This window comes from Anas acuta, chromosome 17 (genome assembly GCF_963932015.1).
Source record: "Anas acuta chromosome 17, bAnaAcu1.1, whole genome shotgun sequence".
NCBI lineage: Eukaryota > Metazoa > Chordata > Aves > Anseriformes > Anatidae > Anas > Anas acuta.
The window spans coordinates 4,352,762-4,376,029 of NC_088995.1; the positions used below are offsets into that span (position 1 = coordinate 4,352,762).

The following is a 23,268-nucleotide window of genomic DNA, read 5'->3' on the forward strand; positions in this document are numbered from 1 at the left end:
CCAACACCATGCTGTGGACACTGAGCTGCCTTTGGGGCTGACCCCTGTTGCTCATGGTATTATATCTCTGCACACACAGGCACTCATACAGATGGATGTGCTGTGCTCTTTGCCTGGGACCCAGAGCACTGCTGGGGGCAGTGCTTGCTGCTGGGTGGTTTTCTGGGTTGAAAAATAAGGAGACCTCATTTTTCTGAGTTGAGATTGTTATCTTTGCTGTGGAAATTGTGGAAGCCCTAACTGCAGAGAAGAGATTGACTTCCTCCTTTCTTTTCTCACAGTGGCTGTTGATGGGAGCTGTGACCAGGTGCCAGGTGAGCTCTGCCTCTGTGACCGAGGAATGTGGCTGAGGGTCTCAGGTTTTATTACTCGAGAGCTGCTCCGTGCTTCTTTCCTGCTGCTGTCTGGAGGAGACCTGACACTCAGTATAGGTATTTGCATCTTCACTATGTCAGGCCTGAAGCTGACTCCCATCTGTGCAGACATCCCTTGCTGAGAGGGCTGTGGCCTCTTTGCTGCCTACCTGACACTGCTGGACACTCTTCACTACATCCCCTCCCTTACAGAGATGATCACTTTGGGATCACTGTCCCCGCACTGATTATTTTTTTTATATTTGTACAGTTTGAAGGGGCTTAAAATATGCCTGGAAAATGACAAGTGTACCTGGGGGGTGGCTCATGGCTGTGGTCTGCTCAAGCACAGCCTCCTGGGGAGAGTGAGCCCATCATCCCAGCCCATCCTTCCCTTTCAGGGAGAAATAAAGCAGGCTTGTTTTTCCTTTTTTCTCTGCCCGAGCTCTGTAAGTGGCTCTGAGTGTGACTGGAAATGCAATGGAGCTGGGAGAGGGAATCCCAGCACCGAGCAGCATGGCCTCGAGAGAGGGAATATTTGATGAAGCCGGGTTCTGTGAAGAGAGAGCAGAGGCTGTTACCATCACAGATATTTCAGCGCAGATGCCACAGAAGAAAGAAGCTGGGCTTTGTAAAGAGCCTTTGCATTATTTCCTGCCTCTCCAGTTTCACTGAAGTGAAAATGAAGCGATTTTTTAAGAGTGAGGAGATAAAAAAGAAAGAAAGAAGGAAGAGCAACTTTTTCTTTCTGCTGAAAGCGTGGTGCTGGGCTTTAACTCTTCCCTGAGCTCATCTGCCAAAGACAGGCTCCTCTTGGGCTCTCCAGGCTTCAGAGCAGAATATATTTTCTTTAGCAGACCCTAGCGAGCAACTTCTTTCACCAGATATATCTTCTGGGCTGGCGGAGGGAAGGACTGCTCAGTCCGGGTGGAACCGGCACGAAGTGACTGCAGATGAAGGACGTGCCAAGTGCCATCGATCACAGACTCTCTGCAGGGCCAGGGAAGACCAGCTGGCTGTTTGTCAGCCTGACCCACCACATTTTGCCAGGTGGCACCCTCCTTCCCTTAATTATTGTCATTATTATTACTAGCTTTTTCCAGACATGACTGGGTCCAAAATCTCTATGGTGCCAAGAGCTCAGCTACTCTGTATTGTGAGCTTTCCAAGCCTGAGCTTTTGTTCCCTTTGCAAACATTACAGATGAATGAAGTGCTCTGTTCCCTCATTTGTTTTACTTCTTCCACAGCAGGATGGCTCCAGCTTTATGCAAGGGAGGGGAGAGCAGGACGAGGGTGAGCAAGCCAGCTACATGTCACATTAGGAGGGCTGAACCTGCCTGCAGACTCCTACCTATTGCTCCCAAGGGACTGCCTGGATGAATGGCTCATGATCTGCTCCATTCTCCTCTGGTAATCTGCCAATTGTCTCTTAAATACTTGCACCTGTACATTATTTTTTACCCATGTTTGCCAGCAAGAACTGCAGGAGGGACCTGACTTGGCTCCTGGGTTGATGTGGTCTATAAGGAAGAGAAGCAAGAAGTGGATAGAACAGTCTTGCAGCAGTCCATAGGGTGCAGATTGCTCATAAAAATCATGTAAAATCTTTCTAGACAACAACCCCCTTGCCAGAATTCAGGAAAGCCTGTGAAATCTCTGAGAAAGCTGTACTGGGTGAGCCAGTCCTGCCCATTTCCTCCCCAGCCTGTGTCCTTGTTTGCTCTTTTCCATGTCTGGAGCTTTCAAGAGGTCTTCAGAGAAGCAAGGGTGTGGATCAGAGATCCTGTCCCTATCCTGAGCTGTCTGACTGTGAGACACTTCCCTACGAATCTTCTGTATCATAAAAATAATAGGCATGTAAATTAAATTGTCCTGAAGGTATTTGGCAGAATGCTAATAGGGAGCTGGCTGGCAGGGACCCATCCTCCTTGCCAGCTTATCAGAGACAGAGGAGACTGAAATAAACTGCTTTCCTACACCTTCTGGGCAGGCAGAGGGGTCAAGGTCGCTGTCACTGTGAGGAACCTGGAGGTGCACGGTGCCTCCTGCCTGCTGCTGCAGCGCTTCTCATTGAAGCCGTGCCCTCGCTGCTGTGTGCCAACCACTCAGCCAAGACCAGCAGTAATTTCGGAGGGGTGGACGTGACTCCATAACTGACACTACACAAGTTATTTTGCAGTGACCTCCTCATTCATTTCCTGCTGATTTCTCTCTGTACCTATATATCTCTGTATGTCCTGTTGGGCTGGTACCTTCACTTTCCACCCAAGAGAAAATTTTGAGAAATTCTGAAAAAAAAAACCAACAACAGCTTGTCTAGCAGGTTTGGCTTTGTAGCAGCAAACAAATGGACAGTTTCTCTTTTTCAGAGGAGATTGTGACTTTCTGTTATGACAGGTAAGGCAGAAGCTGCTCCTGTTCAGGACTTCCAGTCTGCCGTGCACTTAGCCTTCAAATGGGACCAAAGCAGGTGACAAGTTTGAAGAAAGTCATGTCATAAATAGCAGAATTATGAACATTAAAGCACGGGGCACTGAGCATGCTCTGCAGAGCACTTTTCCCTGGTACATTTCTTTTTCATTCCTGTTGCAGCTCTTTTCATGGGTTAGCAGCTAAACAACAGGGCCATGAGGACAAAGGAGTTTTGAGTCAGCTCTGCTTAACCAGAAATGATAACAGCCCTTCCAGAGGAAGTTTCTTCAGCAGAACAGTTGAAAGGTTCACCTGGCAATTCCCTAATATCAAGTTCCTATCATGCTGATGGATGAGCAGTAACTCAGGGTTTTGGTTGGGGCTGTGCAAGCTGCTCCTGTTATAGCTGAGCTCAGCCAGGTCCCAGGTGATGGCTCAGAAGCAACACAACTGACTTTGCTCTGCACTGCACGGCTGAACAGAAATGCATGCTCATGCTCCCTGGACACAGGATGCTCAGAAGAAGATCCTGGGAACTGCAAAGTGAAGCACTTAGATTTAGGTGCTCCCCATTCCCCACCACATCCCTGGGACATAGAGAGTGAAGGGACTGGAAAAGCCAACTCAGAGCACCACCTACCCAGCTGTGTGTGACTAAGAAAGGGGTTTTAGCAGTGCTGGATGAAGACATGGTGCTGGGGCTCATCTGGATATCTGTGATCTGCACTCTGGTCCACTGCCCAGTGTTATACCCACAGGCTCTGCTATTTGCCAGTTGCTTCCCAAGGTTGTTTATTTATGGCAATTTCATAACATATGGGTAAGCTCACCTGTAGAATTAGCACCTTCAGCACTAAGTTACTGTTCATCTGTGAAAAGGTAGATACATCAGTATGGAAGCTGACATCGAGTGATATGCTGGGATGTGAATATTGAATTAGGAAAAAAAATCTGCTTTCCGTGTGTTTGTGCACAAAACAGAGAAGCAACAGCAATTGCAAGAAGCCTTGGCAGCAGGTGAGCTTCCCAAGGTAACAACCCATAGCCAGCCCTTGCTGCCAGCCCTTGTACTTGGTACCAATGGGACCTGAGCACTTTTCTAGGGTTAAGCACAGACTGAAGTGCTGCAGTGAGCAGGGACATACAGCGGGGAAGCTCAGACCTTGCAGAGTTATATCACAGATACTGCTGCAGTTTTTGTGGACATACACAGGCTCATATTTCTTGCCCCTCTGCTGCTTGCCAGGCCTGAGAAATCCAATCCTGTGACAAGGATGCTCTCTGCCAGCCTTCAGTAACCCTGAGAAAGTGTGGAAAGCCTTATCTGCAGAGACAGATAAAAGTTTAAAATTAAACTGCAACATAAAATTCTGGTGAGAGCTGTCACATCAGTGGTATTTTATTGTGACATTTTTCTATCAAGCACATTGCTATTGTTTAATATCAATCACATCGATGAACATACATTTTATATATATTTATGCAAACTTTCAGTTTCTGGTTTCATTTGCTTGGGTATTAGAAATTGCATTATGCACTTTTCCGATAGCAGCCTTGCTTTTTCTTTTGGGAGATCTATCAATAGTTGGATATATTTTTATACGGATCATTTTCTCAGTAAAAATATTGGTAACACTTTATTCTCGTATCATATCTATTTCAGCATGGTGCAGTCATAAAGCAGTGTAGAGAGGATAACCTCAACATGATGCTGCACTGGCAAACACATGGATACAAACAACTCCTGTAGCGCAAACTTCCATAAATCAGGAAAAAGAGAGCATCAGTGGAACAGAAGAAGAAGGGGAGAGGGAGCATGGGAAATGAGGACCGGAAAAAAGCAGCCAAAGAGCAGCTGGAATAAGGATAAATAACAATGCCAAACCTTGCTCGGTCAGAGGAAGGACATCATCTTGTTCCTCCCCACACCTCTGGAAGGACCAGCTCACCAAGCATCTGTGTGAAGGGCTGGAGGAATGTGGATGTGGTTTAGATGGCAGCTTTCCATTCACATCCTGCCTGCTTTGCCCAAGATATGTGCATGAAGGAAGCTGGCTGCTGAGCACTTTAGGGATTTGCATGGGACAGCTGCCCAGCAACCTGCCCACCTCTGCTGCTTCAGTCAGGTCTTCTCCACAAGAAGGAATTTATCTCTTGCATTTTCCTGCTGCTGATGTCTGTATAGCCTGCATTTCTGCACCACTGCCAGCTGTGCACGATTATGAGGGACAAACTCATTGCCAGAGCAGAATGCTGCTGAGGCCTGGGCAGCACAGGGCATGCACCATGCTCCGGCATCCAGCTGCATGGTGGGGAAAGTGCTGATGACATTGAAGGAGGATAATGAGCATCACAAATATACCAAGCACTGAGCTACAGCTTGGCCTACATCTCCTACCACACCACCGTGAGGCTGAGGTCAGCCATCCCATCACTGGTTTGTCTCTGTGACAGCAAAGGGCCAGGGACCAGTGCAGGCCTTCAACAAGCTGCTCAGTGCAAGGGTCCTAAAGGCATTGAGGAGCTTCCAAAACTCAGTCTCTGGTTCTCTATTTGTGGCATTTATCACAGACTCTGCAGGGTCTGTCTAGTCATTGCATCCTTACCCTGGCAGAATTCCTCCCTTTGCCAGTAAGTTTTTCTTGTGCTAGTAGAACTTGTTATTATCACTATTTTTATTCACTATTTTTAGCAGTACTATTTTGTTGGTTTGATTCCGGTGGCCTGGAATTGTGCTGGGTGCTTGTTCTGTGGATTCAGTGGAAGGCAGACATCAAAATTCTCTGTGTCTCTCCTTGACGCTCCCCCAAGGATCACACAGTTCCCCCTAGGAGAAGATGATCTGTCAAGAAGGAGAGTTCTGCTGAGTGCCCCAGAGGCTGCTGCATGTCAGATCTGCTTCCTTGTCCTCCTGAAGCAGCTTAGCTGTGGCCTGAGCTCCAGGAGGGTTAGGAGAGAAAGACACGTTCTGTCCCTAGGAGCTGCCTATTCATTAGTAAGGTTCCTAACAGAATAGTGATCATGTTTTTAGTATGATTAGTGAGACATGCAGCTACATTTGTTAACTGCTTTTACAGTATTGCCAGGCAGAGTGCAGACCATATTAAATGTTCCAGGGCTGGTGTAAGGAGATGGTAATTAAGCAATAATATGCAGCCAGGGCTGTCAAAGGGTGAGACCAGAGCAAAGCAAGGCAAATGCTGCCGGGAGGCGAGTCTGGGCAAGGGAAAGGATTTTCTCTCTTAGCAGCCTTTATTTCACTGATTTGAATAGGATAGCTAATGACGAGCCATGGTGTTTATGTAACCTACCAGGCCCACCTCACCTACCAGTACCAATGTGTGTCAAAGAAGCTGGAAGACCATGAGGTAACAAACTAGGGGGAAATATTGATAGGGATAGTAAAGCTCCCGCCTGCCCAGGATTGTCTGCAGGCCCTGCAACAGAGGAGGGCTTGCTGGGCTGGGGATGCTGCAGTGCTGGGAATTTGCTGGAAGTGGTGCTCTTTGTCCTTGGGGCAGGTCTTACCGCCTGGCATGTTGTCCACATAGGCCAAGCAGTTGGACCTCTTGTTTTTCTGCTCCATCCTTGGCACTACTGAACACCTGTCTGATTTTGTCTTACAGGTAAATTTGTTTTCACTATCTTTATCTCTGTCTATCTCTAATCATCTCACTTCCCTCTGGTTCCATGGTTTAAAGCTGGCCTTTGCAAAATCCTTTCATAATACCCTTGTGCAATGAGAACTCCCTGCTCATTTTGAGATCAGCTCTTTTTGTCCAACATCCAGCATATTTACACATCAGCTTCACCAGCATTGTCTAGAACTGTTTTTTATCCAAAGCTGTAAAACCTGATTGTGCCTGGCCTCTTTATCCTATCAACCACGTACGTGCTCTCCTCTGCAAATGAGGCTAGATTTGTTGGGCAAAGGCTGCTTTCCATAAAACCATGTTGACTGGACTTGATAATATTCCTAGCCTATAATTCATTATGAATTCAATCCTGTATCAGCTTTGCTGTTACTCTGCCAAGGACTAATATCTCTGGAGAATGCTATACCGCAAATTCAGCCCTGGCACATCAATTTATACTAAGCAAACCTCTGTTATTCTTCAGTTACCCAGTGACATATTGAATTTGACCCTATTTTTCCCTTTTTTGTCATCATCTGAGGGTAATTGCTAAGTGCTCTTACATCACAGTTGGTGTGTGCAACCAATATTTCCTGAGAATGTCTCTCTCTTGAGTGATGGTCGACAGTCTCTTGATGCATGGACTGTGGATACACTACTGAATCTGTTTCCCCGTGGGATATTACAGGGAGATAGCAACACCCTTTGTGTGTTCAGCCTCTGATGGCATCTTGAACAAGTGTCTTGTGATACAGTCACAAGAAGCAGCAACTCTCCTCATCCTGCTCTTAGGGGGCAGGTGTGTGCCAGGCTAGTTCTGGGGCTATGTGTGCACTGCCTGCACTTTTCTGGTCCCAGTTCCTTCTTCACTAACTCACCTGCATTGTTCCCAGAATCACAGCCCTTAACAAACTGTCCACACCATCCTTCCAGATTCCCTGTCTTCCTGTAACCAAGTTTTTTTTTTTTTTTTTTTTTTTGGTCTTGCCATTTATTTTGTATTCTTTTTTATTTTTGTTTTATTATTATTTTCATATTGCACCAAGTGCAATAGAGATTTCTTCCATTTAAAATCTTCCTGGACATCTGTGCTGCTCCTGCAGTCTTTCCTTTCACAACATTTTCTTCACCTTTGGCAAGCCTGTCCTTTCAGGCACTCAGGAAGCCCAGATGGGATTTGTAGCAGGACCACCCAAGAGCTCTTGTTGGCTGTGCTGATCCTGGTGGTGAGCTGGGGCTGAGCAATTGAAGACAATCCTCCTGGCACTGTAATTACATTGCAAAGAGACTTGAAAGTTTCTGTTGTTAAATATTTAATGCTGGAAGAGGAATAAGACACTGAATGTGAATTTTATGATGGATATCTTGCTTGCCTGTGGATGCGCTGAGAGCTTCCATTCACCTTGCAGACACGGTGATGATGAATATTCATTCTGCTTCCTCCAGGGCTCATCTCCTTTGTGAGGCTGCTGGGAACTATACACTAGGAGCTCAGATAAGCAAGGAGGCTAATGGGGCATCCAGAGGGAGAGGGGATGTTCAGAGAGTGACTGTCAGATGGAGATGATGTGGTAGTAATTAAGAGCACCTCATTTCAGGTGTGTCAACCCTGAAGCCCAGGACAGAGTGGAGCCAGCTTCTGTCTTGCTTACCAGGAATAAGGGGGCTGTGCAGGCTGCAGCATGGGTTGAATGAATGCAGTAGGGTACTTAGCTCCATGCTCAGCCTGCATTAAAATAAATGGTCTGTTTTAGTCTTTGCTTGGTCCTAGAGTGGCATCACCATTAGCTGGAGCAACATTCACACATCCTTTGGGTTTTGCAGAGAGGGGAGGGGTGCATGTACTCAAGGCAGGGCTGTGCAACCCCATTGTCACCTCTTTTGGTGGATTCCTCACCACAGCCACAGAAGGACAGTGACTTTGTTCCACAACAGCTCCTGAGTTTGCAAAATTGGTGTACACCTAACATATTCATGGAAACCAAGCCCCTGGGTATGCATGCTTGGGGCTGGAGCATGGGGTTGGTGTGAATGGCCTCAAGTGCTGGTGCCAGCATCTGCTGAGCCTGGTTCGACATGATCAGGGCAGGGTGGGGAACTGACATAGCTTTGTGAATTATATGTGCGGTCCTGATTTTTGCCCTCTCTGCCATTAGTCCTACCTTCAACCTAAAGGATGTTCTTGCTGTGAAGGAGATGAGAGAGCTTTGCAGCTGCCAGTGCATGGGACTACAGCTCCACTTCTGTGGACACCAGGCTATTCCCTTTGGAGACTGGGCTCATGCAGCTCAAAAAATGAGAAAAGAGGATAATCCTTGCTGGCATGGGCCTCAAACAGGACTGCCAAGCACTCACTCTCATTTCAAGACCCTGGCTGTCACACAGATGTGAAGAGGGGTCATTTCCAACTTTAAAAGCAGTAGTGATGCCCACCCTTTAAAAGAGTCTGTGTTGTTGACTGCTTCCCTTGGGAAAGCACCAGTGGGGCAGGAATACACTGCTTCCTCTGGAATCAGTGAAGAGAAGGAAACAAATTTTCAAAACTTAAGATTTTGTACACAGCAGGAATTCCCCGTTTCTCTGATCTGGGAGATGAAAAACTCTAGAAAACATTAAGTTTTCTAATATTAAACCATGTCTCTCCACTCAAGTTCTGGTATTCTCGAGTTTTCTCTTTTACAGTGACAGCATTTCAAGGAAAGTGTATGTTTCCTACGTCCAGTGATTTTTCTTCCAGAATCTTAGTTTTTCACTGAGAACAGGTTTTGATAGCAAGTTCTGAATCACCCTTGATTTATCACAGCCACCAGGCTGTCCTAGCTGGGATGCCAGCTTTGACAGTCAGCCTTGACTGATACAGCCACCAGTGCTTTACAAGTATGCATGCAGGCAAATGTGTATCTGAGGTAGAAAAGATGAACTATATAACACAGCACAGCTATACTGATTTCTAAGCAGTCTTGCACTTCACATCTCTTTCATTAAGTCCCCCCTGCACGCACACACAAACCAGACTGACACCCAGATGCAGTTCTGGGGTAACACCCTCAGGTTCTCTCTGCAGACTTGTGGGTGCAGCTGTGCAGAGTGCGGGATTTCCAGGCTTGGCTAAAATCCAAGAAAATTAGTTGCATTGAGAAGAGGTTTGGCCTGGGGTGCTGTTCTTTTACTAGATTCCTGCTTGTCAGTGTGTGGCATCGGGCTGCCTGCACACATCCCTCAGGAAATGGAGAGAATGGGTATGTTCTCATGCTGATAGAGTCTTCTAGAACTGATGTATGGACAGAAGGAGCTGTATTGGCCTGAATAAGATGGAGGAATGGAGGGTTCTGAGCATGAAGAACCTAAACACCAGTGAGCAAAGGTTTGGTGAGCTTGCAGGACGCTGTGTGGCTGGTGGTGGGAATTGTGTCTTCAGCATTTCCTATTCTGTTCCTCACCAGCCACAATACTGTCTGGGGATGTCTTCCACTATTATGGCTGTGGATCTTTGCACACACTGTGAAACATGTTCGCAGCTTGTGGGGCTATCCAAAAAGTGGAGAGCTAGGGCAGCTCGGTGTGGGTGTGCAGAGGGGCTCCTTCCTGTGCAGCAGGGCTCCTGCTCTGAGCAGGTGGTATTCCAGGTGAAGGTGGACATTGTCTATGGTTTCTGGGCAACGGGTGTGCAGAAGGCAATGTCTACAGGAGCTGTCAGGTTGTCCTCACACAGCCTGAAGGCAGCTAGGGGAACTTCTGAGTCCACATCTGTGTTGTTGCAGCTCCTTTCCAGCAGGTCCAGCCACCCCCTTGTTTCTGGCAGATGTGAATGGCAAGCACAGAGAGAGGGAAATCACCCTGGAGGGTCTGACTGTGAGAGAGCTGGGGGAACCTGCAGGCTTGCAGGCAGCTTTGGGCAGACAGAGCTGTCTTGTGGACTGTAGGAACTCTGGATGATGTTGTCAGATGGACTAAGGGTGAATGCAGCAGGGATTACACTCTGACTCAAGACTAGGTTTGATTTATTATTCCAGGAACCTTTATCACAGCAAAGCTTTCTGAGTTCCCTGCAACAAGCGCTCATTGTTTTACTGCCTTTATAAATCACCTTAGTGTGTAGAAATGTAGGAATAGAAAATGTTAGTCTAGAATAAACAATCACTAACCAGTGAGAAAAAATAATCAATATTCATAAGATAAAGCACCAGTGTAAAGAAAGCAATGATAATAATGAGGATGCAAAACAAATCAAGAGGTGAGGCTCCCCAAACCTGGCTGGTAAAACATACATGCTGCTCTAGAAAGAGATGTCAGTGAGTTTTACCAAAAAGCAACAATCAGTGACCTTGGATGCAGCTAAGGGTGTGGGATGGCACCTTAGTTCAATTTGATCTGTGTTAGATGTGCAGGAGAATGAGCCTAAAGTACATTTATCATGCATGGGGTTGCGATCCTGCAGAAGAGATCAAGAACATGAGGTGGGAAAGTGGTAGAAACGAGCAAGAGGATTTTAGCCTAGGAAAATATACTGGGTGAATGACTCCATGGGGTGTGGGCAGGGTGAGCCTGATGGCTTGTCATCATTGTCATCTGAGGTGGGAGAGGGCAAAAGAGAAGGGTTTCAAGGTTTTACAGTAGCACGAATAACTCCAGTACTAGGTGGGATGAGGGTGGAATCATTGCTGCCTCCTTTGTGCCGCAGTGGGCATTGGAAGGAGTAGGGCAGCCCCTGCACACCCTATGATGTGTTGCAAGGCCAGTCCCCTGGTGGGCCCTGCTTCTGGAAGCCACCTGCAGCTGAGGCTCCTTCTTGTCCCTTAGCAAATGACCTTCTCCAGGGCCTGGACTGGCTCTGGTCAACACAGGGCAGCAAGACAGGGAATGAGTGAGCAAGGATAAATTCTCTGTGCTTGAGGGCTGCCTGGAGTGAAACCATGGCTGTCAGCCAGTCAGTTGGCTGGGAACTGTGCTTGGCTGTGCTTGGGAAAGCACCCTGAAAAGAACAGGAGGGCACAGGTTGAGAAATGGTTGTTTACACCTTAATTCAGGGAAAGACAGATTTCAGACCCCTCTGGGATGGTTGGCTTTTTAGGACACCTAAGGGTAGTAGCGTCTGGCAACAGTTGAAGTGAATTTGGATAGCCTTAGATGCCAAACTCTCTTGTGCTGCAGACCTACCAAGGTCTACAAGATCCAAGACCTACAAGATCCAAGGCTGAGGATGGAGTCCATGTCTCCTAAAAGTGCACCCACAGTTGTGGTGGTTTTACTCAGCTGGACAGCTGAGATACACCACAACCACTCTCTTGCTCCCTGTCCTCAAAGGAAAGGGGTAGAAAATACGATGAAAAAGACTCAAGGATTGAGATAAGGACAGGGAGATCATTAAACAATTATCATCATGGGCAAAAACAGACTCAGCATAGGGAAATTAATGTAATTTATTGCCTATTGCTAACAGACAAGAGCAGGGAGAAACTAAAAGCAAATTACAGACACTTTCTCCCCATCCACCCTCTTCTCCATCCTCGCCCAAGATGGTGCAGGGGAACAGGGGAATGGAGGCTGCGGTCAGTCCGTAGCACTTTTTGTCTCTGCTGCTCCTTCACAGTCACTCCCTGCCCCTGCTTCACGTGGGGTCCCTCTTGAACTGATCTTGTGTGGGTTTCCCACAGGCAGCAGCTCCTCAAGCACTGCTCCCACACGGCTCCGTCCCACGGGGTTCATCCATCCCCCAGGAGCAAAATGCTCCAGCATGGGTCCCTCAAGGGTGGGCAGCAGCTCCCCCCAGACTCACTGCTCCTGCGGGGGCTCTCCACGGGCTGCAGCATGGAGATCTGCTCCATGTGGGACCCATGGGCTGCAGGAGGACAGCCTGCTCCACCAGGGGCCTCTCCAGGGGCCGCAGGGGAACTGCTGCTGTGTGCCTGGAGCACCTCCTGCCCTCCTGCTGCACTCACCTTGGTGTCTGCAGGGCTGGTTCTCACTCCATTTTTTTTCCATTTCTTATATATGCTGTCACAGAGGTGCAAACAGCATTGCTTCTTGGCTCAGCTCTGGCCAGTGTTGGGTCCCGTTGGAGCTGGCTGAAACTTAACTAACATGGGGCAGAAGGGAAGCAGTGACCCAGAACCAGGGGCTGGGCAGGGAGAGAAGAGGACAGGAGAGTGGGTGGCTGGGTCCAGAGAGCTGTGCAAAGAGTGGAGAAGGACAGAGGCCGAGGGAGATGGACAGAGATACAGAAGAGAGCAGCCGAGCTCCACAAACATACATAAATAACTGATAAACCCAGTGCCAGATAAATAAGTAGAAACCTTCAACCAAGTACACACAAAGATCTCTATAAACATTCTCCCTAGAAAACTCTTTTGAGGAAAATCTCAAAAACTTTGATCATTGTTGCCATGGTGATGTGATTTGGAATAAGTGGCAGAGTATTTTTTATTATCAGCCTTTGTCATAAACAAATAACCTGCTGTACACTTAGAAAAAAAGAATAGAGCTGGGCTCAGATCATCTAATCATCAGACACAGAGACTGCAACTAATAAATCAAGGCAATAGGAAGATTGTAAATTCCACCAGAGGTCACTTGGTTAAACAAAGTGCAGGCATGGGAGACAGATGGAGTGGGTGTGGAGTGAATTAACGGCAAGGTCTGGTCACTGTCAGTTGGCATTCAGATGCTAGTTTATGGTGACAGGCATCTTGTCTCCAAAAGCCTTCTAGGAAATACAGCCTGCATACTAAGCATGGGCTAGCTGGTGAGACTGCAGCTGGGCTGGGGAGGTATTTCCCTGTGGTCTTATCCTAGGGATGTGGGCTGCACCCTGCCTTGCATAATATCACCTAATACTTTGACTCTAGAGTCAGAAACCTGTCCTGACAGGGGTCTAAATCACTTCACTTGATGCAGCTTGCTAAACCCCCAGACACAATGGTTACAGCAGAATGAATCTTTTGTACATGTGGTGGTCCTTGTGCATCTCTGCTCTCTGGAGCTTTTACTAAACTCCTGGATTTGGCCATCTGTGGACCAGTAGCAAATAGTACACATGAGAAAAATTGCAATTCCGCTAAAGAGGACTCACTCTTATGTGTCTGCTCTGAATCAGCTTGAAAGGTAAAGTAAAAGCTGTGGGACTGAGCATAAAGTTTGTGACTGGACACTTGAAGAGTTTTCACTCAGTGCTGGAGCTCACGACTACTGGTGATGGTGCATAGCACTCTAGGGAGAAAGCTGCCAAGACATGACAATGGGAGTGTGGTAGGAGAAAACCTGGCTTTCCCCGTCTTATCCTGAGATCTTGTTGCTGATAGGATTGATGCATTGACAGAAAGGGAGGGGGGCATGCAGGAACCTGCTCCTTTCGCTTTATATACTAACAAGATGTGATAACCACAATGAGGAGCAGCACAACTTTACCCAGGTAGGTCTCCCTTTGGGGGACGTGTTCCAGGCACATTATCTGGACATGGTACATGCATGTTGAGTAGAAGCTGGCGTCCACTGTGAATCCCTTTGGAGCTAGGGTCAAGGCAGCCCAGGACTGCTCAATGCTCTCAAGATCAAGTATTTATAACCCAGGGAGGAAGGACAACCCTAGAAAACCTGGCGATCTGGAAATTAGCAGTTGGAATGCCCTACCTCCAGGGAGTGCCTGTGCTATGTGGCTCTTTGGGTTTGTCTTGGAGACACAGTTTCTATGGCCTCCATTTCTCAGATTTGCAAGTGTGCAGATTTGACAGCTGAGTTGACAAACTGAGCTGTGAGTCAACTCTACCTCTAAGTGTGGGGCATCTTGTGCAGTTTCCCTAAACTTTTTCTATAAACTTGAAATACTTCCTAGACCTCTGTTGCAATCTAATGAGTCCCATCTAAATTTCTAGCAAAACTCACCCCCCTTTCTACTACAAAATCTAATCCTACAGGTCATCAGTGTCACATAGATGATGGCTATGCAAAGTAAGGCTAACACTGAATTTCCGGTGCAAAGCACCTACCGTGACTCATTTTCCTCTTTAATTCAGAACGCCCTTAACTTTGAACCTCTTCAGAGCTGTGATGCTTCCATCTTGCTGAAACACATAGCATCATATCAGTTCAGTTTCTTCAGGGGAAGTTTGAACCTATTAGCCTAATTGTTGCCTGTGAGAGCAGCATTGCTCTGTCTGACTCCCCCCAGGGATGTGATGGATCAGTCTGCTTGCTGTGGGTTATGCTCAGAGTGCCTTTCCTCCTGCTTCACCTCATGCTCCCAGCAGAGTGCTCTGCTTCCACAAGCCAAACTGTATCAGTCCTTGTTCAGCTTCAGCCTGGCATTTATTCCTGCCAGACAAACCCTTGTTCCTCAGAAGCCAGTTTCACTTCACTGGGTCTCTCAGTCTGACCAGCTCGCTCATCTCTATCCCACATCTTTGGAGAAATGTAAAATATGGTGTTATGGCTTCTGAGAATGAAACAAAGTCCCCCTCATTGCATCCCTTCAGACCCCATATCTCCACAAAAGAACTGGTGGCCCTGAATTGCACTGTAAGAGCTTCTGCTCATTCATGTCTTAAATAATTTCTCTAGCCTGCTTTCCCTGAAGTTACACAGGATAACACAGCTTTTATGTAAAGCTCAGGCTGCTAACGAACATTCTGCAATACCCTTTTTTTTTTTTTTTTTTTTTTTTTTTTGCACAAAAGACCATATAAAACCACTTGCTTGTATGTTAAAGTACCAGCATCAGAAAGCAGGGAATGAGAAACGTGGTCCAATCACTTTGTTATTGTGACTCAGTGTCACCTGGTTGTTCTGCTATGTACAGGATTTCAGCTCTGCTCATCTCTGAGGACAAGTGGGGAAAAGAGAGATGACATTTTTCAGTTTGGATTTGTGGAGAGGTGGCAGCAGAGAAGATATTGTATGAGCAGCAGGAGTATTTGCTTTTTTTTTGTGTGCTTGAGCTTGGAGTTTATTTTAAATGTAATTAACTCCTGGGAGTTAATTTTCCAGAAGCTTGGTCTGAGTGGTGGGTGGAAACTCCTGTGTTCGAGTACCTCAGCTCTAGCCCTTGGGCAAGCACTGAGATAAAACTGTTGTGTAAGAAGCATGCCCCACTTGGTGAAACATTTCTCCTGCACAGACAAGCTGCTCTGAAGCACCCCAGCAGCATGCACCCACACAGCAAAGGTGGCTCACAAAGGGTTAGTGCTTTGATCCACAGCCTGATTCTATTGCCTGCAGGACAAATCCCTAACAAAGTGCCTTAATGAAGAGGCTGTTCTTTATTAAACGGCCACCACACCCTTGGAGTTGACAGGAGACTGCTGAAGGCTAATGCTCTGAGGAACTTGAACTCCACGAGCGGGCTCTGCATGCTGGGCCACCCTGCCTGGAAAGGGTGAGAACAGTTTCAGGTGTCACCGGAGCACCACCACAGGCTCACCACAGGCCTAGGACACCTCTCTAGACACATGCCTCTGTGAATGCGATATGTGGGCACACACACCAATACACCTCTGGCATATCCTGGGTTGCAGATAGCCACTGCTCTCCCTGTTACAGGAATGATTCTCTGCTACTAGCAGTAGTCTTAGATGGGAAGTGTAATCCTTGTTTTCCAGGCTGCATGCACTTATTTTCTAACTTCTAAGGCATCATACAACTTTTCTTCCTTGGAGCATGCCCCTGGTTTAATAAAAATAAGTAACTATTAGAATATAAAATTAATGTAACAATACTATCTGGCACCTTAGCCAGCTCCTACAAAATACATCACTGACAAAATTTGCTCAGTTTCTGCATCAGATCATTTCTCCCTTGTATTCATAGAGCTTGCCATTTTTTGCTAGCAAATTGTAAAATTGTCCTCTTTTGACATGAATTATCTACACCAGAGTCACCCTGCATTTATTCCCCTTTTTATTTCTAGCCATCACTCAAGCCATTTGGGTGGGATGTGGGGAAAATGTGCATGAATTAATTGACAAAATGCACACCCTGAATTCCATTGTTGAAAGCATCTAGTAGCCAGCCGAATTCTTCAAGGCATCCTGAATCTCTGAATGGTTCATGAAAACTAGTCAAAAGTCCTTTTAGGAAATGACCCAGTTGAAGCAATCAGAATTCACTCACAAATGATTTGCTAACCCAAGAATTAGTCCACAGAGCCTGTTTCCTATGGCCTGACTCATCCTCAGCAGTATCCTTTATTTTTTTATTTTTTTCTTCTGTGAGAAGTTTCAAAAATTGTGTGGAATTGCTAGAGTATTTTAAAGATATTACTCACCAGCTCAGCATGATTAAATGTAACCTATAATAGATATAAAGAGGGCAAAATTTAAAAAAAATGTCAGACTAGCTCAGGAGCTAAATTTCCCAGGAGTCTTAAGTGTTGCAAATGCTGAGGACTGCAGCACATCATTTTCAGGCTCTGTGCCCCCTAGGAGTACTTCTCCTTAGTTTTCAGGGCTGTCAAGGCAACACATGGATATTCGCTTACATTGACCAGCTGCAACTGCCCAGCCCCTCTTCCAGTGGAGGTAGTTTACCAGCAGCAGGGAAGAGTCTCTTTTAACCTAGAACTCTCTTTTAGGGTGAAACCTTAAAATCCAGATGACTTCAGTAGACAGACTCATCCTTAGGCTCTCTTCCCTCCCTGGAAGAGAAAGGGGATTTAGGCACTTGATGTAGGAGGGGTAAGTTCCTCCAGTGTAGGTGCAGCACTACCAATTTAAAGACTAAAATTATAATTTAATGGGATTTAGCTTTCCCTTCTGAAGCCAGAGAAGGGTCAGAAATCCCATCCCCAGGAAGAGAAGGTGACAAGGGAGGGCTGCACCTCTGTCACACTCCCATGAGAGCCTCGTGGAGCTGAACGCCTTGCAGTACAGTGGATGAAAGCCAATGAATTAGAACTCAGCATATGAGCAAAGCACGGCTCCATTGAACCGCTTATCCCTTAGCAGAGGCAGCCTAAAGCTTCCTGAGGGAATAATAACAAGCTTGAATTTTTGTCCCTCTGAGTGCCAGGAGAGACTATAAGGGCACACGTGTGGTGAGGACAGAGAGAGCCCTGGAAAACCTGGCTGCTATGAGGATGGAGCTGATCTGGGGCCAACCACCTGTCCCCAGCTACTGCCGCTCTCTGGGAGAAGGGGTTGTATCCAGCTTGTTTTGTTCCAGGGATCCAGCACAGGCAAAACAGTGCAGCAGAAAATTTTTTGGCCAGAGTATTTCTCTACCTGATCTCTGCCTATTGATAACTCTGCCTTCAAGAAATTTCTGAGCAACATTGTACCAAAGGCAAAGCAAATCAAGGAAACACCTGGGGTGGGAAAACATTCCTAATTCCCACTTGGGCTGAAACTTGGGAAACTTGAACAGCAAACAGAGAGGTTTGAAAAGGGCTTCACCCTATCTCCGCAAACTGTGGGTGTTTGCAAAGAAGAGGTGAGTCAGCAGCACCCTTTCTGTACAGCAATAGTAATCTTGGCTTTTAATAGCTCTCTGTTAGCTCAGGAAGAAGGAGCAGCTGACCATGAAACAGCAGCAAGGACATCTGAAGAGGCCTAAAAATGTAACATGTGAATGATATGTTTTTAAATAGAGTACGTAAAGGGAAAGAGAGAACTTGGAATAAATCCAAAGCTAAAAATCCAGTTCTGGAGAGGAAATGAATGCAAGGTAAGACCAAAATATTACTTAGATCTTGAGTGAGAGGGGAAGGTTGAGCTGTCAGACCTAGACCCTTTCCTGGAAAAAAAATAAAAGTAAAATTTCTTAGCAGAGGATACTTTGGGTGAGAAAGGCATGTGATGCTCTGGTCCCACCAGAGTTTCAACTGTAGGGATATTTTGGGCTCTCAGTTGTCTAGCTGGGTCAAATCCCAAATTTTGGTGGAAGAAAATAAATGGTCTGGAAAGAGCTGTGGAACTCAGCCTTAGATACCACAAAGCACAAATCTGGTCTTCTTTCTATCCTTCATTCTGAAGTGCTCCTTTGACCCTCCTTCCCAGTTTACATTTCATCATGTGAAACTTCTTTAAAAGTAGCTACAGGGTATACAAAAATAATCCTTACAATAGTCGACTTTCCATCTAATGCATCTCCCCACTCAGTAGGTCAGTTATCATGGCAAAGAAGGGAATGAGTCTTGCCTGACATGATTTGTTCTTCAGAAATCCATACCTGGCATTTTTATTACCTTATCTTTTAGGTGACTATAATCTAATTGTTTAATATTGTTTTCCTGAAAATCTCCAGGCTCTGGAGATGAACTATAATTTGGAGTTGGTCTATAATTTCCCCTCCCTCTCCTTCCTTCCTCATCTGAAAACAGAAATTATAGTTCTCCCTCGGTCCCTGCTCTTACAGCTGCCCGAAGGTATAGCAAACAGTTCAGAGTCTGCTTCAGCTGAATCCTTCAGTACTCTAGGGGGGATGTCACCAGGTGCTGTAGATCTGACTACCTCTGTTCTGGTGCAGTCATCTTTAACTCATCCTTTCTCACACCTGGCCCGTCTAATCTCTTTGTAAAATGCATTGCCTTACACAGCTTGCTGCAATTATTTCTTTAGTCCGAGTGCTGAAGAATACGCTGAATGCTTCAGCTTCATCTGTGTCATCTGTTATTTGTCGTCGTGCTACCATAGGGTTAGGCTTCCCTTTGTCATCTTCTTACTTTGAAGGTATTTCTGGAGCCTTTTGTGGTGCCCTTTCTGCTCCTCGCTTGCCTGGTGCATGTTGGGACTGCTGCTTCTATTCTGGTGTGATTCTACTGCCACAATACATGCTCTGTGCTCATGTGTCCTTACTCCTATTTGCTGTGCGGTTCTGCTTTGTTATTCATTATATAATGGCTCTTGTTATTTTTCCCTCTCCTCTGCATCAGTATAGTTTGCTCTTAAAAGGGAACCGTATTGCACTGGGAGCAAGGGAGAATCAGCCGTGTAGGGGTGCTCTGCAGGGTCTCTGGGTGCTGGGAGGGCTTGGCTCAGCAAAACGGGTGCAATTCTGGGAGGGAGCAGGCAAAACCTGGGCTGCAGTGGGGGCTCCTGTCTGATCTGTGCTTTCTTCCAGACCTTTTGTTTTGATAACCCCACCTCTTGTCAGTGGCCATCTGGGAACTGATTTCATGCCAGGATCATTAACTCTTAAGGCACTGTTCTCATTTTCCTCATTGTTTTTGCCATATTTCAGCTTGGTACTGGTACTGGTGGGAAGTACTTTTCAGGTGAGGCATACTGTGCTAATAGAGCACAATGTGTGTGATAATAGTGACTGGCACTGGTGATCTGATGGCCTTGTCTCTATATCAGTCTCATCAAAAATCAGTCATTTACGGTCTGAAAGGAGATGCAGGCAGAGTTTGATTAAATGGAGGATGCATGGAGGAGCAGCTCCTTGTGCTGTCATTTCAGGCATTAGTGCAGGGCAGTACAAATTTTATTTAAATTATCTTCTTGACAGGGGTACTTCAGTACAAGGCAGAACTTGCTTGGAAGACACCAGGACTGAGTTCCCTAAAGTGATGTGGAAAAACCTGCTTAAAATTGTGCACAAAGATCATTTAAGTCTGGAAAATCCAAGAGAGGGACTGGAGACAATGTGTGCCAGCTACAAAGAAACCCTGACGCTGAGGAAGCAGGAGAAATTTTGTTTCATACCAAAATGCAGCTTCATGAAAGCATAGGAGATAAAAACAGGAGAGATGGGTAACTGCTGTGTAGTTATACATTAATACCTGTTAAAAGTTTATGTGTCCTTTGGGGGGGTTACAGCTGATCTGGACAGGTCAGAGACGCAGCTGGGGACACAAGTCCTTCAAAATAGGAATGCAATCCTTTCCCACCTTAAAAAAGGACTTCTGATGTTTTCAGCTGGGTTTTCTTGTCTTGAACTTTGGTCAGGTTTGGCATGGGAACACTCTGAAATCATTCAGCTGCTTTATGTCCTTGGACAAAGGAAGATATTTTTCTGGGGTCAATTTTAAATTCAAAACCTGCTTGGCCAAGAACTTTTAATGACTGATAGTCTTTCAGCTGCCTTGTCATAATAAAGACACAGGGGTTAGGTGCTGTTTTCCAGTAGTTTGAAATGCTGTACAAGGTGGCTTGTCACTCACCTTGACAAACCCAATGTGAAGGTCCCCAGGTAAATTTCTGACTTACAGCAATGTAAATGTTGATAATCCAGCTCTCACCAAGCTAATTCAAATTTTATTCTAGTCTCCAGATGCTATCCAGCTTGTGCTCAGAGACCCCAGTGATGCTGTTAGCATACTCCTGCCTGACTACTTTGTGAAAACAGAGGAGACATTTACAGAACAGCTTCCTTAATTCCTTCGGATGCAGCTTCTGGGTCCTGAAATGGCCCAAAAGACTGGCTGTGAAGAAACTGTGACATAATTTCAGTGTGCCAAACTGCAACACAGGAGGTAGATTAGGTTCTTGAAAAATGAAGCCCTGTACTTGATGTAGAGCATGAAACTGGTGCTCAGACTGTGGAATCCAAGAGGTGCTGGTTGGGAAACACCTCTGGAGGCTTTTGGTCCAGTGACTTGCTCAGATTAAGGTTGTGACCAGCACTAGGTCAAGCCAATTGCATTTTTTTTGCAGCCAAACATGGAAAACCTCCAAGGATGCACATCTACCAGCCCTCTCTGCTGTTCCAAGGCTGCTCCCCCTCCCCCAGTGCAATTTTTTTTCCCTGATGTTGAGTTTCCCAAGCTACAACCTGTGCCCATTGCACCTTGTTATAGTGTCTGTCACTGCTAAGAAGAGTTTACCTCTGTGGTCCTTATGGCTCCCTTTCCAGTTTTTGCAGGCTGCTCCTATTTCTCCACTGAGAAATAGCCACCTTTTCACTAGGTAAACAGTGCTACATTTTCTGCAATGAGAGGGAGAGAGCTGTTATCTTAATATTCAACCTAGTGTCCACTGTATAACCCCTAGGTCTTTTGCAGCATTGGTAGTCTTGAATTTGATGGAAAATGAATGGGTATGTTGGATCTGATATGAAATATTAAATCTCTATTCAAGGTGACATTTCATAAATTACATGCCTGCGAAATCATGGAGAACTCAAATCTTTTTCAGTAAAGATGTTTGCTCCAACCACAAAAAACAATTGGGGTGCCATTCTTGGGGCAAAAGCCAGGAAGACCCAGGATCACCAGACCTCTTGCAGGTATGATTTTGGTTCCATAAACCTGCAAGTGCATGAACTGGAAGCTGCATTCATTGAGTGCACAGGGCAGATGCTGATAGAATGTACTGCTCTTATCTCATCCTAGTACACATAAAGCCTGAATGCGGCCCATTATGTTCCCTATCAAGACACACTTAAATAGGAAATTTGGTTATGGATTCAAGATTAGCTAATCAATGAAAACAAAGGACGTGTCCCTGCACTTTGTAGGGTGTTTCTGTACAGCTGTCAGACTCTCCAGAATTTCCTGAGCTCTTGTCTGTTCCAAGCTTGTGTTTGCCTGGACGTTTGCAGTCAGGCTGTCAGTGTGGATCCCATGCTGCCATCTCACTATGAGTCACACTGACCCAAACATCAATTTGGCCCAATATTGCTTTTCTTTATTACCATCAGACTGGTAGTTTAATTTCTGAAAAGAAAACAAACCCTCAAACATCACTTCTGTCAATCTCAACATTAAATTCAATTTGGAAAGCAGAAAACAAAATGAAAGTGCAATGCCCAAACTTGTCCTTCCCATCACTGCTGCGCTGCAGACCACATGCAATCCAGAGTCAAGGCAGGGAGACAAACACTCCAGGCAGGACTGCTGTTGTGTCTGCTGAAGGCTCCAGTTGATTTCTCTCCTGCATTATTTTTTTTTCTACAACAGGCCTAAACAATCCCCAGGCTACCCAGATGTGAGAGTGAATGTCACATTTATGGCAATAATTTTCATCACAATTTGGTGTCCAGCTGTCCCTCCATATTTCGTTTTTCTTCATATGGGAAGAGAGTCTTGTGTGCCTCTGCAGCACTGTGCAGTGGACCCCACATCATGCTGTGCATGATGCTCATGCCCTCTGTGCCATGGAGGTTTTCCTGCCCTATGACTTTGCATAAATCCTGATCTCAATGTGAGCAGCAACAGAACTTTTAGAGGGAGATTTATAAAGACTGTAAGGACCTGGGAGTCCTGAACAGCTTCTGGCTTGATGGTCCAATGGCTAACCATTCTAACAAAAAAAAATGTGTCATATTTAAGTTAGTCTGATCTGATTTCAGAATTCACCTACAGGGTCTTATGTATGCTTGCCTTCCAACCTGAAGAAACCTCTGCTTTCAGTACCTTTACCTTTTATCTGATGAACTAAGTGGGTTGAGCTCCTTTGTTTTCAGTTTTTTGGTATATTCAGTAAAATGCTCTCCTCTATTAAAAGCAGATAGTGTAATATGGAAAAAACACAGAAACCTTCTACAGCAGGCACTGAGGCAGGGCAGAGGTGTGGTGGAAACATCCTCTTTCTGTCATCTCCCATGGGCAGTGTGGAGTGAGGGCAAAACTGAGTGTGAGAGATGCCAAGCTGGATTTGTCTCAATGGACTTCAGACTCCTATAGTGAAGATGTTAGCAGCTGAACTGGTCACTCTGGTAGGGTGTGCTTCACTTGATATTAATAGTCTCATTTAGAATGAGAAGGAACACATTTATTTCTTTCTCTCAACTACAAAAGAAGAGAGTGGTTGAATTCTGGGTGTTTACAGTTGGTAGATGAATTTATAAGGTGTGAGAAGAAAAAAGGTATTTGCATAACTGGTATCAGCTATTTGCATAACTGATAAATCATAAAAGCTTGCTTATGGAAAATGAGCCTCTTTGATTTACTGCAGGACATCACTGAGACCTAGGACAATGTGAAGGAAATTCTCT

At 45.8% G+C, this 23,268-nt stretch overlaps 1 long non-coding RNA gene across 2 annotated transcripts; it reads left to right on the forward strand.

Moving 5' to 3' along the window:
• Positions 1-18,934: 18,934 nt before the first annotated feature.
• Positions 18,935-21,872, forward strand: LOC137841360 (uncharacterized). 2 transcript variants are annotated; one of them, XR_011088588.1, is made up of 3 exons: positions 18,935-19,058; positions 19,840-20,523; positions 20,598-21,872. It is a non-coding gene; the product is annotated as an uncharacterized lncRNA (long non-coding RNA). The 2 variants fall into 2 exon arrangements; XR_011088587.1 differs by having other exon boundaries at positions 19,840-21,872.
• The last annotated feature ends 1,396 nt before the right edge of the window (positions 21,873-23,268 follow it).